At 47.4% G+C, this 18549-nt stretch overlaps 1 long non-coding RNA gene across 2 annotated transcripts in view; it reads left to right on the forward strand.

The window, feature by feature from the left end:
• Window positions 1-18549, forward strand: part of LOC148473336 (uncharacterized) — an 88950-nt gene that overhangs the window by 20687 nt on the left and 49714 nt on the right. The window contains exon 3 of one of the 2 annotated variants that reach the window (XR_015872979.1): window positions 1402-1627. The exons of the other annotated variant lie outside the window; for it this stretch is intronic. This is a non-coding gene — a long non-coding RNA (uncharacterized LOC148473336). Of the gene's footprint in view, window positions 1-1401; window positions 1628-18549 lie in introns of those variants that run through there. 2 annotated transcript variants of the gene reach the window in all.

An 18549-nucleotide genomic window follows, 5' to 3' on the forward strand; every position in this document is an offset into this window, starting at 1 on the left:
CCACCTTAAGGTACCGCTCTAATAAGAAAGGTGAAGTGTAAAGGAAATAGTTAAGAGCAGCCGCAGCTGCATGTAAAGAATAAAAAGAATTAAAAGTGAAATACATATATAAAAAACAGACAGTGAAGCATTAAAATGTGTTATAAAGGAAAATTGTGTTTTACTGCGGTGCACTGAAGCAGATCAATCAAAGCAATCCAGGGGGCCCACGGCGCAAAAATGAACCAAAGCTGCACTACACAGTCTAAATATTTGCAGGACTTACCTATATTGTTCCTCTGACTGGTGTGCATATTACATTGCCAGACTCCATGCTCTAAACCACAGATTCTCAAACTCGGTCCTCAGGACCCCAAACAGTGCATGTTTTCCAGGTCTCCTCAGAATCCCAAGTGAAATAATTAGCTCCACCTGTGGATCTTTTAAAATGTGTCAGTGAGTAATGACTACACCTGTGCACCTGCTAGGAGACCTACAAAATGTGAACTGTGTGGGGTTCTGAGGAGCGAGTTTGAGAACCACTGCTCTAAACCAATGTAGTAGGGGTGCTAGTCTGAGTGGAAAGTGTATCAAGCTTTCAGGTGTGCAAAGCAATGCACTGATTGGATTACATAGAATATAAGTAATGGGGCCCATCCATGAGAGATGGATTGCCGCGATCCCACGATGCTGCAATACGGAATCACGGGATCACTGAAATCCAACATGTTGAATTTTCCCTATTTGACCATCGCGATCAAAAAATTATCGCGATCTTCAAATCGGGGACATTTAACATGTAATATTTCAGCTATCCTGCGACGGATCACTGAACATCGATGCAGGTCGGCCGGCGTTTCCACCCGGCAGATCAGCATTTCCGATTGCGTTGCAGGATCGAGGAAATACCGGTCAGATGTATAGGAACTTTAAGTCCTGCAAATATTTAGACTGTGTAGTGCAGCTTTGGTTAATTTTTGCTGACTACCTGTCACTCACTTTGCGAATAAATCCTTTCTGGGACCGCCCCTGCTAATCCATCACAACGCGTGCGCAGGACGACTTTGACGCATGCACAGTGGCAAAAAACCTCTCCACTGCGTCTGATATCAACATTGCATCCATATCTGAACCAGGCCCTTAAATTGTAAGCTCTGATGATGCAGGGAGTGATGTGAAAAATTTGGTGTAAAACAATACATAATATGTTGGAGATACATAAAGATTAATAATAAAATATGGTAACGCTCCTTTACATATCACAGTATAGACTGTAGCCATGTTTTTGTAATAAGCCGTTTAGTAAAAAACGCTGTTTATAAAGTCATACGAGCTTATTTTTCATTAGCAGATTTTTAAAAGGAAGAATCTGGATTGCTTTACGGCTTTAAGTTAATGTATTGTTTTCTCCCTTCTGTCCAGTAAATATTTTGTACAGAACCAGCCACGCTGTCAAATACTTTGTGCACGAAAGGGAGGGAAGGACAAAACTGCATCCAGCTCTTTCCATCCTGGAGATCTCAAGAGAGCATCTTGTCTTCATTAATTTTCTTGGCAAGAGTGCGCTGCTGTGAGCTCTGACATCGCTTTCCATCCCTGTGCTGAACAGACTGAGCTGAGCGATCTGCAGAGCGCTCGCTATAACCAGTTCCAGCTATGTCTTTGCTGCAAGAAGTGTACATTTATCACTATCACCTGAAGGACAGTGTATGAGAAAAGGGTTAACTGTTGTTGGCCTCAGACACAGAGGCCCATGACTCAGATCCAGTTTTGTTTAAAGGATGCGACCTCTAACTTCATTATTGTGTGCGTGTTTTATGTTTTCAAACACACAAATAAAGAGTGACGTTAATGTTCTTCTCTGGGTTTCATTGGTTTATGATTACTGCTTCATGTATCCCAATTAGTGGTGGAACTACCCAGAGGCACACTAATGCCCGGTGGGGTCGATGTGCAGAAGCCCCCTTTTATCTGTACAACGGGACCCCCACTCCCCACCTTCTGCTGGTGGCACATCTGTGAGATATTTTCAGAATATGGCACATGTGAAGATGATAGAAAAAACTTTAACGCGGTGCCAGAGTCTTTAATATCATCAACGCCATCTTTCCAAATTTATCACAAGAAAGATGGCGACGGCAAAAGGTAAGGGTGGACCCACTGCAGGCATCGTTTCTGGATGGAGGGATTGCAGTGCATGGCTACAACTTGACCTAGCGGCCCGGGTGCTCAGCACACTCTGGCCCTGATTTAGAGCCGGACGCTCTGACAGAGCGCTCGCTCTGAATCAGGGCCGTCCCTCTGAAATTAAGAGCGGCCTCCTGGCCGCTCACATAGCTGTGGGTGACCACCCACAGCTAAAGCGAGTGGCCAAAAAGATGGTCGCGATGGTCAAGACCATCGCGACCATCGGGCTTGCGACGAGACCCTTGCTGTAGGGTCTCGTGGCCGCAAGCCCTGGAGTGCTTTTGGCTCTATCAGAGCCAAAAGCACTCCCACTGACATCACTAGTGATGTCAGTGGGGCCGGCCCCAGACGGTAAGCGTTCCTATGGGAACGCCTCCATCTGGGCAGCCACGCCCCCGGCACGCCCACCAAAAGGGGCGTGCTGTCACTCACCATCGACAGCACGCCCCCTTTGGTGCGAGACCCATAACAATGGCTTGGCTGTCGTTATTCGGTCTCGCGCATGCGCATGACGGAGCCGCCTCCGTCGTGCGCATGCGCACTTGGCCAACATCGACCTGCTTGCGAGCGCTCAGCACTCGCGAGCGGGTCTGAATTAGGCCCTCTGTCAGTGGATCTACCAGGAGCAGTGGGTGCGATTGCTAAGGAGCAAGGAGTTTTGGGAGGTACAGCAATGTTGATCACCTTTGAGGACACTTGCACCCCCCAATGTCACCCACAGAGACCCCTCCTGAGTGGCACATATTCAGTGGGTGCACATACTATATGCTCATGGTCAAAGGAGGCTTTTTCCAATGCCGACTGGACAACCAGAAGTCATCTGCAGCATTGCAGGGCCCCTACCTGAGTTTTGCTATGGGGCCGCCCCTGCTCCTGTTAGTCTGAACGTTGGCCCCAAAAGGGGTGGAGCATATAGGAACTTGGGCATGGCCTTGATGAAATGTGGGTGAAGTTGAGCAGACCTGTGCAGGTCTTGGGTGGATCAGGGTTGGGGTTCATTTATAGGGTCAGCCTCAGAATCTAGGGCTCATTTACTAAATTGTGTTTAGGTTCTAAATTTGAATCACAGACACAACCAATCAGCAATTATCTAACTAGTGCAAGTAAAGCTGGGTAAACACTAGGTCGATCTGACGATTGCTAAGTGCATGCACACTTAACCAATCGTCTGCCTGATGTGCCGGGCTTGATGTCACAACTGGGCGGGTCCCTTTAGCATGTGTACGGGCGATCGGCAAGTCGCCAGTACACAACAGCAGATCACCGATATAGTCAACGGAACTCCCGATATATCTAGCAGTGTGTACTCAGCTTTAGACAATTAAAGTTAGTGTTCAGGGGAATTTTAACAAATTTGAGGGTCTGTGTGTACCCAGCTTAGGACAGGGGGCCTGATACAGACCCGGTCGCAAGGCTGCGTTCGCACGCAGGCTGTCGAGGCGAAAATATGCTAATGACCGCATACGCAAATGTAACTGCAGCACAATAAGTAGACACCCAACACTACATAATGTCGCCTAGTTCCCTCCACTTACGTTCTCGCAAGACAGCGAAAACATCGGTAACATCGAGGACCATCGGACCCACACGCACAAGTTGTGGCTGACCTGACCCTACCGCAGACATCGCTAATGTTTGTGTGTGTAACTAGATGTTAGGATGCGTGTGCCGTCGCCAGGGCCTAATTATGCAAGCCCCTGAAATAGCGTCTAGACGCCCAGGCACGCCTGCGTTTCTCTGACCACCCCCCGTCACCACCCTCAAACGGTCACTTCCTGTTAATCACTGTATGAAGCCTCTGCGTGCTCGCTGCGGTCGATTCCCGATCGCAGCGGCCGCTTCGCGCACTGTGATGCATATGCAGAATGCAAACATCGGGAGGCTATGTGCGAACACAGCCTTGCGACCGGGTCTGAATCAGGCCCAGGGTTTCCTAGTCAATATGTTGCCTGAGGCACCAAAAGAAACAGCGACCTCCTTGTGTCTTTTGCAAACGATCATAAAACACTTCTGTATAAGTTCTGTGCACTTTAAGGAGGCAATTTCATTTTGCATGATGGTCGCAGCAGCTTATTGGGCCTGATACAGAGATGGACGCTAATGCACGACTGCTCAGTTATGGCAATGCCGCAGCCGATGGGATCCGTACATTGATGCCCCCTGGCTGTGGCGCTAATCTGACACTTTGCACATTAAGACAAACCATCGACTGCACATCAGTCGCACCATTGAACAGTGGACCAGAGGCGCAGAATCTCTGTCTGAACATGGCCGCCGAAATCAGTGCGACTGTGGGAAAAGCCGCAGTCACTGACCACGACACACCTGCGTCTGGCCAGCCACCCCCCTATTACTACACAGGAACACTCACTGAAATTGCCTCTTTCTGCATCCAAATTCGCCTCGCATCTTTCGGCAGTAAGTACCGGGACACATGCACAGACTGGAAACATCGGCCGCTTGCATGCAGCATCGACATTTTGTGCACCTCTGAATCAGACTCTCAATGTTAATACATGCCAGCATTGAAACAATGAGGACAGATTTGGCAATGCCCCTGACCACACCTCAATCCAGCCACACTATGCCCATACACTCTCCTTTAAGAGTTCTCTGCCAGCGGTAGTGATTTTTCTGGCTTTGCCCTATATATAGAGGACACAGGCGCGATTCCATCCAGTACAAATTGGAGCAGGAATGTGTAAGATTTGTGGGGACTTTTTGTCATGAATGGAGAAACATTCAACAGATCCTACATAAACATCTGCATATATTACATACTGATCAGGATCTGACTAAAGTGATTGGAGATAGAATTCAAATGCTTGAACAGCATAAGGGGCCTATTCATCAACACTAAAATAACGTTTTTAAGGACATTTTCCTTAAATAACATTATTTTGGTATTCATGTAGCCACTTAGCACAGGCGATATCACAGATATCTCCTTGCTACGTTCCCCTGCGTTAATTTCCACACTCCCCATACATTAGTACATTAGTATGGGGATGTGGAAATTATGGTATTCATCAAATTCTGAAAATTATCAATTTTCGGAATTTGATGCAGTTACTATTCGCCACTGTGAGGTGGCGAATAGCAGGTGAAACTTACCTGTATCGGCGTGTGCAGGTCCCCCGACGAGTCCCTCCGGCGCTCTGCTCCGTCCTCAGGCTCTGGAGGCTGGTCTGTCATGTGTGCTCCCCGGCAGAGCACAAGAAAGTTTAGAAAAAGAAAAAAAAAAATTTTTTTTTTTTTCTAATCTGTCATGTGGTCTGCTGGGAAACCACATGACAGACCAGCAGGACGGAGCCGGAGGCTGCTGCGCGGACAGGTACGTCGGGGGGGGGGGGGGGGGGGTACACAAACTTAACGCATCTGTAGGCAGTGCTGCGCATGCGCTGGTTTTACAGATGTAACAGCGCATGCGCAGCACTGTTTCCAGATGCGATAAGGTAGTGTAGGCAGGGAAAAGTATCTATTTCCCGAAAAGCTGTCATCGCAAAAATGACAGCTTTTCGGAATAGATACTTATGGAGAGGTGGAATGATGAATTCCACCTATAATTAGCTAGAACTCCATGAGAGTTCTAAAGCTAATTATCTCCAGAGAATTTTTATGTTTAATGAATAGGCCCCTAAGTCTGCTGACTTTAATTACTATTGATGAATCATTCAATTTGCATATTTCCCAGGAAGCACTTTCATAAATGAATGAGGATTATGTGATTAAATACATCTGAAATAAAGATTTAATATAATTTCACTACCTGAATCACACTTACCAATGTATGGGGATATCTCAAGGAGGAACTAAGGGCCTCATTCAGACCCACTCGCGAGCGGCTGTCCGCTCGCAAGTGGGTCGATGGTGTGCACTGCGCATGCGCACGACGGAGGGAGGTCCGTCGTGCGCATGCGCGAGACGCGACGAGCGAAGGACTTTCCTTCGCTCGTTGTGTCTGATCAAAGGGGGCGTGCTGTCGATGTTGATTGACAGCACGCCCCCTTTGGTGGGCGTGCCGGGGGCGTGCCTCCCAGACGGGGGCGTTCCCAAGGGAACGCCTACCGTCAGAAGCCAGCCCCACTGACATCACTAGTGATGTCAGTGGGAGTGATTTTGGCTCTGATAGAGCCAAAATCACTCCAGGCCTTGCGGTTGAGAAACTCAACTGCAGGCTTCTGTTCGCACTGGCGATGGTCGCGATGGTCAAGACCATCGTGACCATCATCCTGCACGCTCGTATAGGCTGTGGGTGGTGACCCACAGCTATACGAGCGTCCAGGAGGACGCTCCATATTTATGGAGGTGGGCCCTGATTCAGAGCGGGCGCTCTGGTCAGAGCCTCCGGCTCTGAATCAGGGCCTAAATGTCATATGAAGTGAATTATATTAGTGACCTTAATTATACTAGCATTCTCTGAGAGTCACCCCCTCATGGTTAAATAACAATTGTTTGTACATAAAGGGGCCTATTCATCAACACTAAAATAACGTTTTTAAGGACATTTTCCTTAAATAACGTTATTTTGGTATTCATGAAAAGACTTAACACAGGAGATATCACAGATATCTCCTTGCTAAATTCCCCTGCGTTAATTTCCACACTCCCCATACATTAGTATGGGGATGTGGAAATTGTGGTATTCATCAAATTCCGAAAATTATCAATTTTCGGAATTTGATGCAGTTACTATTCGCCACTGTGAGGTGGCGAATAGCAGAATCCACTAACCTGTATCAGCGTGTGCAGGTCCCCCGACGAGTCCCTCCGGCGCTCTGCTCCGTCTTCAGCCTCTGGAGGCTGGTCTGTCATGTGTGCTCCCCAGCAGAGCACAAGAAAGTTTAGAAAAAAAAAAAAAAATTGTTTTTTTCTTTCTAATCTGTCATGTGGTCTGCTGGGAAACCACATGACAGACCAGCAGGACGGAGCCGGAGGCTGCTGCGCGGACAGGTAAGTCGGGGGGGGGGGGGTACGAAACTTAACGCATCTGTAGGCAGTGCTGCGCATGCGCTGGTTTTACAGATGTAACAGCGCATGCGCAGCACTGTTCCCAGATACGATAAGGTAGTGTAGGCAGGGAAAAGTATCTATTTCCCGAAAAGCTGTCATCGCAAAAACAACAGCTTTTCGGAATAGATACTTATGGAGAGGTGGAATGATGAATTCCACCTATAATTAGCTAGAACTCCATGAGAGTTCTAAAGCTAATTATCCCCATTGAATTTTTACGTTTAATGAATAGGCCCCAAAATCAGAAATTTATGGTTTTATCTGTATTAGAAAATACACTGTCAGGCAATCTTTAGGATGATGTTGATCATGCATTACATGAACATCCATTAGATGAACATGCTGATCATGATATTTATATTGCTTGTTGGTGTGCAACACACTGAATGATATTAGAACTCAGTGGTGATCCAACTGTAGTCAATATTGCTCAGCTGTAACCAGGATTTTTGACTGAAGTGATACTATATAGAAATGTGGGGACACTATATATACGTATAGATTAATCACTATCAGTGTATACACGGAATTATATGACAGTGTAGAGGTGCCGATATTTATGTTCCTATTGGAACAATTTATTAATCACTTATTTCTTATCTTTTGACACTACTTACCTGTATTTTAAATAATTTTCGCTGCTTTTCCTGTTGTAATTCAGGTATATATTTTATTTGATATATAACAATAAAAGTTATGTTTTAACAATAATATTTTTGAGTTAGTGCACCAATTTTGGACGTGAAAGGGGTTACCCCAGCTCAACCGCAGTCTTGATTATTAAAGAAACCATACAAAACAGAACATTTACATTCTTGTCCATTGTGTACATTTTATAAAAAAAACACCTTGATATATTCTACTGTGATACAACATATGACGTATACAGAAATTGAGATAGATATATATATTAGTGTTCTCCCCAGGCTGTTTTCTGCAGGCGCATCGCCCGGCAGAAACAGCCCACTGCCCGTCACTTTCCCCCGCTGCACTCCCTGTCACTCTCCGCCTCCTGGTGTGGAACGCTGGCCTCTGAAGTGACCGGAGGCTAAAGAAGCCTCGATCGCTTCAGAGACAAGCGTTCCCAGTGAAGAGCTTACCCTACACGCCTGCTAGATCCAGTCACAGCGAGGCAGCGGGAGTGGGAGCGCCGCCGCCGAGCATGCTCAGATAAGTTCTGGGCTGGGACCAGTCTGGGGGCACTGCATATGGGGCCAGTCTGGGGGCACTGCATATTTCAAATTTAAATCATTATAAGGACAGGGTTTAAAACATTTTATTATTGAGAGGAGAGGAGAGGAGAGGGACAGGAGAGGAGAGGGACAGGACAGGAGAGGAGAGGGACAGGAGAGGAGAGGGACAGGACAGGAGAGGGACAGGACAGGAGAGGAGAGGGACAGGAGAGGAGAGGGACAGGACAGGAGAGGGACAGGAGAGGAGAGGAGAGGGACAGGAGAGGAGAGGAGAGGGACAGGAGAGGAGAGGGACAGGAGAGGGACAGGACAGGACAGGGACAGGGACAGGACAGGAGAGGGACAGGACAGGACACCTCAGAGATAGATAGATAATTAAAAAAGGAGAGAGATCATAATATTATACCTTTGCTGGATAAATTGCACAGCTAACACAATCCAGACCATGTTGTCTCACTCCACTGATCTCCATCTCGTATATTGTTAGGACATGCATACTTGACACAATTGCAGGTTAAGTTCAGCTACAGTTGACTCACTGGATAAGGGGAACACTAAAACTACATCTCCCAGCATGCTCTGTTTTACACTGGCTGGGAGATCATGTAATGGTGCGTACACACTGGGCGATTAAAGTGGACGACTGAACGATATCGTTATCGTTCAGTCGTCCACTTTATCGTCCATTTTTAACACAAAAAAGATGAACGATGACGACGACGCGCGTTCCCGCGGGTCGTTCGTCATCCTCGTTCATCGGGCTGACATGCAGGCCAACCTGACGACGTCGTCAGGTTGCTGCATGTCAGGGAATGGGTGAGAGAGCCCGGCGCTGAACGATATCGCTAATGATATCGTTCAGCGGCTGTGCTCAATGTCATGAACGACATTGAGCACAGCCTGCCGGGGACACACTAGACGATATCGCTCAGGGAGCATATCGTCTAGTGTGTATGCACCTTAACTCTTTCAGCCAATCGCTGTCCACTTACTTCCTGTTCCCTTGGACACATATGCAGGAGGGGATAAATCATAGTGACAGCTGATGTGGCTGGCTGACTGGCACGGCAGGGGACTGCAGCATAAGTAAGTAGGCGTGGCTGTGACTGAATTTCAGGGAAGACGATCGCCCCACCCTTGATCCATCCTTGGATAGAATGAGCTTCTGCGCATGTGCAGAAGCTCATTTTGACCGCTGCCTGATGGGAGCTGAGCTGAGCTCCGATGAGAGCTGACTTAAGATGAGGAGGAGAATGGGCAACACTGCCATGCTGCTGCTGCTGCTGCTGTGGGCGCTTAAAGCAACAAGAAAGTGAAGTGTAAAAACATTATTAAATATACTTATATAACACACAGAAAACGAACCTCTTACAGCACCAGCAGAGACATCACTCCCCATCTCTGCTGTGAAAACGTTTTTAGCTGTCACTCTGTGTGTCTGTGAGTGACACCTGCTGCAGGGCCAGGGCTGCACACTGATTGGCTCTCACTGTCTTAGAGAGCCAATCAGAGCTAGCAGAGAGGGGTGGGAGGGCCTGGTCTGAGGCAGTGAGAGACAGCCTCCAACGATCCCAGCAACATGATCCAGGAATATTATCAGAGGCAGGAGACACAGCACACAGCAGTCAGGGGAGGCATGGGCCCTCATTCAGAGCCGTTCGCTATTTGCGTTCGTTCGTTCAAAAACAAGGGGTGGCTATTCAAATGATCCGTTCACACATTGCAGTCTGTTCACACCTCTAATGGTGCATACACACGATCAGATTTTTCCTTCAGATATGAACGATAACGATTTAAAAATCGTTCAGTCGTTCATATCTGAAGGAAAATCGTTCATATCTGACATGCCTGAACGATGGACGATCAACGATGCGCGTTCCCGTTTGTCAGATAACGATATCTGACATCTGATGGGTTTGCAGTCAGACTTGGACGATTCCATTCATTTTAATGCAGTCAAAAATCGTTCAATCGTTCAAATCGTTCAAATCGTTCAAAACTTTGGTAAAATCGTTCAGATCGTTTAATCGTTCAATCGTTCATCTGACAAGTCTGACAAATCTGACCGTGTGTACGCTCCATTAGTCTGAATGAGCGAGCAAAACATACGCTCGTTTATTTGTTAAAAACGCCCCCTGGCCGCTCGCACCATACGTCATGTCCGCTATTTATTAGATTAATCGAGTACATCGAACAGGATATGAACTGCTCGCTATTCTTGTGGTTGTTTTTTTCAACCGCTATTTTGCGAGCAGTTCTGAGTTAAAAAAAAACAAGTGACGTGGTCAGTGACGCTGCTGTATTAATTATGCACACCCATAAAACGCCCGTTTTGACCTTTAAGCACGCCTACGTTCGGATCTCCACTCCCCGTTTACAAGCACCTTCCCCTGTTACCACCCACATACGCCTCCTCCTGTCACTCAAAATAGCAGGCACTCGCTATATTGCGTACAAACGATTTTCAGCAGCACTGACTGGTTCGCGCATGCGTACTAAAAACCGTACGCATGCGCAGATGTGCGAACATCGATCGGAACGAGCGTACTGCCGCTAGCGAGTGGCTCTGAATGAGGGCCATAGCTTTTAGTTTTTAAAGAAAAGAAGCCACCATCGAAACACCATTGAATGATTACCATTCGATGACAGCAAACATCGGAATGCTGCCATCGAATGGTAAAAACACTAACATCGGCAGAAAAACATTGATGTCCATCCCTACTCCGATCATGGTAGCTGCTGCTGTCCCAGTGCTACGCTGGCCCTAGGCTTGGGTATCGGGATGCCCCTAGGCATTTGCCTGCAAAGCCTATGCCTAGAGCCGGCTCTGTGCCTAACCCTAACTATCCCCCTAGGGTCTAAACGTAACCCTCCCCCCAACCCCGCTACTTACCTCAGGGATACCGGCGCCGGGATTCTGACAGGTGTCGGGATTCCGGCGTCGGAATTCTAACCACCGGCGTCCCCTGTGCCGGGAAACTGAATGTATCTCTTTCTCACACAGGGCCCCAATTATTAATAATCACATTTGCAACGCCATCTGGGCGCGATATTAGCGCCCATGATTGCATTGCAGGATTCAATTATATCGGTCGAATGTAACAAAAAGCACCCGCAGAGACAAGGGCTCCGAAAGAAACCTATGGGGGTTACAGTTGCCGGCGGGAATGGAGGGATCGCAGCAGGTATCGGAGATATCTGCTGTGATCCCTCTGTCATACATTTGGGGGATACTAATATTTGCGGTTATCACTGAAAACACCCAAATAAGCCACAAATATTTATTGATAAATGGACCCCACAGTACATCAATTACAAATATTTTTTTTCCCTTTTCAATGATCAATTTGGTGGTCAGTGTGCAGCCTCCGTGTGCCCCCACCCACCCTCCTCTCACAGGCACAATTACAGAGTAGACTCTGGCACTGTGCCAAAAGTGCAGGACTCCGGGAACATGGCACCCACGTCATGTTCCTGGTGTATGAGCAAATCTTCTAGAAAATGGCAGCTGTGACATGGTCCTATTGATTTCTGCAGAGTCAGACTCTGGAGAGGTGAGTATAATGTGTACACTGTGGGACCTCACCCCCCCTCCCCTCCAAACCAGGAGCCCGTGTGCACCACACACCCTGCAACCATTATAAATACACCCATGATATAGCGAGGTCACTTTTTGAAAGTTTACAGGAACTTGGGGCCTGATTCAGCACGGATCGCAGCTGCGTAATCACACGCAATGAATCTGCGAAAATATGCTAATGTCAGCCACCGTTCAGCCAGCATAGAGACGCCCACGGCTGCCTTCTCACATCCGTAATACCTCGCAGTCCTGCGTATACATCGGTAACATCGGAGAACATCGGCCCCTCACGCACAATTAAAGCGGCTCTGGCATGTCTCAGAAATTGCAAGTCTCGTCGCATGCAGTGCGTACTCAAGCTGCGTGGGCAATCGCAGTGGTAATTTATGGACGCCCTTGCAACGGACAGGCACGCCTGCGTTTCTGCAACCATTCCCCCGTCACCACCCCCAAACGCTCACGGGCTGACACTGCGATGGATTCCACAGTGTGTTCGTAATCGCAGTATGCAACAATCGGCCGATCTGCGTACGCTGTTGCAATTGCAATCCATGCTGAATCAGGGCCTTGGTCCACAAATGGGATTTGACAAAAACTGCGATGTATGTGGTAATAATCACAACAAAATCAAATACTTACTAATGTCTTACATAAAATACAACTATTTCTGCATGTGATAGGAGTACATTTATTTATTTATTACTACTATGCTGTTATTTATATAGCGCACACATATTCCGCAGCGCTTCACATAGAATATTTGGCCATTCACATCAGTCCCTGCCCCAGTGGAGCTTACACTCTATGGACCTCATTCAGAGGCGGTCGTTAGATGCAAGCGGTCGCTCTGAATGAGGGCGGCCGCTTGCATCTTGTAGTGCCGCCTCTTGGTCGATCGCTAAGCTGTGGGTTACCACCCACAGCTCTAGCAACCGACCAGGGTGATGGTCGCGATGGTGAACACCATCGCGACCATCGGGGCTTGCGACGAGACCCTAAGGTTGGGTCTCAGCAACCGCAAGCCCCAGGGAGCTTCCTTCTCTGATCGAGCAGGAAGCTCCCCACTGACATCACTGATGATGTCAGTGCGGCCGCCCACAAAACGGCAGGCGTTCCTTAAGGAACGCCTCCGTTTGTGAAACCACCCCCCCCGCCCCGCCTACAAAATGGGGCGAGCTGTCGATCAACATCGATAGCCGCCCCTTTTGTAGAGAGCTCCAGAGCAAGAGAGTTTCTCTCTCACTAAAGGGCTTGCGCACGTGCAGTGCGGCCGCAGCGCGTGCGCAGGGCTAACCATCGACCCGGTTGCGAGCGCATCGGCGCTTGCGACCGGGTCTGAATGAGACCCTATATTCCTTACCACATGCACACACAGGCACACACTAGGGTTAATCAGGGCCGTAACTAGGGTAGTGCGACCAGTGCCATGGCACAGGGCACCGCAGGGTAGGGGGCGCTGTTCGGGCCTCTCAATTTTCCTCTTTATTATCATTCTCACTTGTAGCTTCCTCTTCTTTTATCCCCAGCATCTCCTGGCCTCCCCTATCTCTTCCCTGGCCCTTCCCCATGAAGCCATGGATCTTTTTCAGGTGCACTATCTTATGTCCCTTTTTAAAAAATGGGGGCACCAATGCTTTCTCTGCAGGGGCGTTTCTAGAGAGGAGGGGGACCGTGTGCAGTGTGTCACGGGCCCCCTCTTCTCCGTCCAGCGGCCGGCAGCGCACTGAGTGGTGCGCGGCTAGCGCCGTACTTATAGACTCTGGGCACTAGAGTGTGCCCAGAGTCTATAGCGCATGCGCAGGTCACCGGAAAAATGGACGCGGCGGCTAATTTCCTTGTACTGTGCATGCGCAAAGGATGGAAAAATGGACGCGGCGGCCATTTTATAGCCGTTTTATAAAGCGCAGACGCCGGCGCCAACGTGGGACTCCGGAGAGGTAAGTATAATATGGGTGCAGAGTGTGCGGTGCGGGACCCCCCTGGACCCAGGGGCCTGTGTGCCCCGCGCACCCTGCACCCATTATAAATACGCCCCTGTCTCTCTGGTATCGATTCCTGCCTATCTATACATTCTAAAATGTCGCTATTTAGCGTAATAAGTCGCATCATAAATAATTGCTCTTCAGACTTTGATTGTGTTTCCTAAGCACAAAAAGATATTATTCACCAAAGAGCAGATAGTTACACGCTGTGATCTAAATACAATTAGCGCAAACAAATTAAACAATCACTAGGTACAGTCAATACATATGCAGGCGCTCTGAATCCAGATTCCCGGCATCAACTATGAAACCTCCGTCAACAGCAAAGAATATGATGACTGACTAGCAAATTCAGGGAGCTTGCATATAAACCCTTGCAGAGATAGGCAATACAATAGAACAAGTTGGCATAATCCCATTGGTTCTTCTTCCTGGTTCTTCTGTTACAATACAGTTCATAGGTCAGTTTGTATAATCACAGTCCAGCCTCCAACAGCCCTTTGTGTCCATTTTCCCGCTGAAGAACAAGTCTAAACTGGCTGCATTACAGAGTACATTTTAATGCCTATCTCTCTATGATCCATAATTCCAAGAAACATGTTGCGATTTCTTTGCCGATGGAACCGGAAGCCTGCAAATACACAGTGGTTTAGAATAGCACCAAACACGGTCTATTTATCATGTACTAAACCTGAGATCTTAAATACAGTCGCTTTATTACATACTTAATAATAAATAAAACCTTGAATATAAACCTTTATGCTAGGAAACCTTTTTATGTAAGTGTGCAGTGTGTAAGTGTAAGGATATTGCGTATAGTCGCTAATTAGCGTTGTGCGTCTACGTGTTTGTGAAGTACACCGTGGTACGTGTTTTGCAGGGTTGGTCATATTATATGTTTCAGTAAATGTATGTATTCGTATAATGAGAACTTTTAACATTGCTCTTTTGCGTAGGAAACGCACAACGCTAAATAATAGCATTGTCGTATGTACTTATAATGTGTAAGATTCGCTAAAATGGCACTGAGCGGCTATTCGCAAAATGGCGTCTTGTTGCCATTTGCAAAATGGCGTCATGCAGATTTTAATTTTAACAGATTCTGGGACTGATTCAGACCCACTCGCGAGCGGCTGTCCGCTCGCAAGTGGGTCGATGGTCTGCACTGAGCATGCGCACGACGGCGGGAGCTCCGTCGTGCGCATGCGCCAGACGCGACGAGCGAAGGACTTTCCTTTGCTCGTTGTGTCTGATCAAAGGGGGCGTGCTGTCGATGTTGATTGACAGCACGCCCCCTTTGGGGGGCATGCCGGGGGCGTGCCTCCCTGACGGGGGCGTTCCCAAGGGAACGCCTACCGTCAGAAGCCGGCCCACTGACATCACTAGTGATGTCAGTGGGAGTGATTTTGGCTCTGATAGAGCCAAAATCACTCCGGGCCTTGCGGTTGAAAACCTCAACCGCAGGCTCCGGCTCGCAGTGGCGATGGTCGCGCTGGTCACGACCATCAAACTGCGCGCTCGTATAGGCTGTGGGTGGTGACCCACAGCTATACGAGCGTCCAGGAGGACGCTCCATAATTATGGAGGGCGGCCCTCATTCAGAGCGTGCGCTCTGAATGAGGGCCTCTGTCTCAGCCAAGTATCCAGCTTCGACACTGGCACAGGGCACCAAAAAGTCTAGTTACAGCTCTGGAATTAATTATTTGTTGGGAGCCAATTAACCTACCAGTATATTTGTGGATTGATGGAGGAAACCCACGCAAGCACAGGGAGAATATACAAACTCCACACAGTTAGGGCTGTAGTGGGAATTGAACCCACAACCTCAGTGCTGTGAGGCAGTAACGCTAACCATTACACCATGTATTTTATATCTCGAAACATTAGTTCTATATTCTCTCAGCCTTTTTTGTAGTTTAAAAGGGTTATATGTAAATTGGAACAGGAGATTTAACAATGTCTGCAAAAGCGGTAGTTTATTTATTGATCATAATCATAGAGCTGGGTTTTGGAATGGCCTTTCCAAGAAATATGGGAGGGTGTAGAGGTGACCGCAGTGGGACGTGGCAGCCCTACATGGTGACACAAGTAGGTTCTTTTATGTTTTTTTTACTTTGTGAATGAATATAGCAATATTCCTGTATTGGAAGGTTCCTGCACTTATTGCACAGTACAATAGTATGTCTTGGTGCATCTGTCTTGGTGCATCTGGCTATCCCTAGTCAAGTCATTTAGTTATTGGTCAGTGATCTGTTTTCTGATTAACTTTGACCCTTCTGAAGCTGGTAATGAAGAGGTTAAGTGCTCTAAGGATGAAATTGTTGGGTTTTTTTTGCCACAGTTGAAGTTCTAACAATGTGTTGTTAGTAATATTGGGGCTCGGCTCTTCTAAGCACAAAACGCTTTCGCTTTTGGGGAAGGAAAACCATTACTGTAATCTCATTTAATCCTGGGTTTTTAGCGTTTGTACATAATTGGGCGCCACGACAGGAAATGTTGGCTCCGCGCTGACTGACAGCTGCTCATGGATTTTCAGTCTGTAAACGTACATGGAAACAGCACAGATATATAGACTGACCGCTCAATTGAAATAACACACTCACTTGATTCATCTTGATTTATTACTTTGAGAAGCTGCTATATTACCGTTTTAACGCTACTAATGGGCACAATTTGACCTACTACTGGTACAATCAGAGGGAGCTATTTCATTATTATACTGTGTAAGGTGCTGGTCACCCCTTGTGGTGCCAAGGCATATAATAACAGAAAGGGGCCTATTCATCATCGATAAATGGCCCGGTAATCTTGCGGAAACTCTTGCTCTTGGATCCCCGCTCCTTCCTATGGGAAGGAGTTCCGGGGATGCGAAGAGGGATTCGAGCGGATCCCTCCGCCCCCTCCTCACTATCTTCCCGGCGGCTGTACGCATGTGTGAGTTCGGGTCACGCATGCATAACCGGGATGACGGGTTGGAGGTAAGTAACGCAGCTACTTCTGTAGCTGCGATACTAACCGAGGGGACAGTTGCTTTTCGGAGCAGCTGTCCCCGCACCGGAGCAATGATAAACTGCTCCGGTGTCAAGTTTCCCCAGCTGTGAGTTGGGTACTTAAGTATCCCTCGTAGCGAGATCATTACTTAATCATCTTGGGCCATATGGCGTCCAATGATGAAGAGGCCCCATAATTATAATACAGTATGCAGTCAAATGAAAGTGCAGCCGCTTCGTTCTTACACATTCTGGAGGCAATCATCTTAACAGTATGTTTTTGGATTGTTGGAAGAAACTGCAGTACCCGAAGCAAACCCACGCAAACGTGGGGAGAACATACAAACGCAGTTAGGGCCTTAGCGGGAATCAAACCCAAGACCTCAGTCCTTTAAGGCAGAAATGCTACCCAACAGTGCTGGCGTAGTGTTGGTGCTCGCCACAACTGTCAACAGGCCCGTAATAGGCGGGGGTGTGGCTATGGTCCCTTCGGGGCTCTCAAGAGAAGGCAAAGAGGGGCCGTGGCTGCTTCATTTTGGCCACGCCTCCCCTGACAGGGGCGCTGCGAGGAAGGAGGAGCAGATACTAATTACCTGAACTTGTTGGAGGTGCTGAGCAGGAAATATGTCCCCATTTGTAGTGCACGGTGCAACTTTGCAGCACCTAAACATAGTATATTTTTTTTATTACAGAGGGGGTGTGGCCCTGCCCCCCAGATTTGGCCATGCCCCCTTAGTTCCCGGGCCCCATGGATGTTTCAATGGCCCTGTCCCATGCACATGTACTTCATTCCCTCTCTCAGCACCAGTGCAGCTGGTAACATAAGTGAGGCATGAGACTCAAGGTACTGTTGAACCTGAAATTAGAGACTCTAATGAGGCATGAGGCACAGTGTCCTTGAACAGAACAAAAGACAGCATCACAAAAATCTATCTATCCCTAATAAGGACCATTAATACTGCCCCATGTGGCAACTCAGGGCAAAGGCTCAACCGTATTTAAATGCAGCTTGCAGTACTATATATATATATATATATATATATATATATTATATATATATATATATATATATAATTTATTTTATTTTTTTTCCATCTATGATCCATTGATCCTGCAGCCTGTGATGCTCTGATTGGCCGTGTGAATTGCCCTTGCAATTACCATAGGGATCAATGATCCCTTTTCAGTTTGAACTGCATTTTGTTCCTGCAAACAGCAGATGAACCTGAGACATCTCAAGTGGAAGAGCAATGTGTGCGCTCACACTAAAGAGATTTGTACTCATGGTCATTTGCAAAAAACTAGTAAGACAAAGTTAACAAAATCTGACCTTACACCCCGCTGTTTAAATTAACACCCACTACTCCAACAGATTGAATGGTTTTAAGGAATCACAGATGATTCATGTAAATTTGCCAATAAAACAATGAGGCACGTTATGGGTTAAAAAGTCCCTCACTAGCAGTGACAGCCCCCATCCGCTTGTTTGAGAAATCTGTCCAATTCCTATGTTACTCCAGAGAGCTGATTCATCAAGTATTTAGAAACTCCTGTAAGAAAGAAAAGTGAGAGTTTAGTAGGGAAGTTTGGAAAACTTGGAAGATCTTTCAAATCGGATGAAACGG

The sequence above is a fragment of the Taudactylus pleione genome, unplaced genomic scaffold (assembly GCF_031769625.1).
Source record: "Taudactylus pleione unplaced genomic scaffold, aTauple2 ptg000934l, whole genome shotgun sequence".
Taxonomy (NCBI): domain Eukaryota; kingdom Metazoa; phylum Chordata; class Amphibia; order Anura; family Myobatrachidae; genus Taudactylus; species Taudactylus pleione.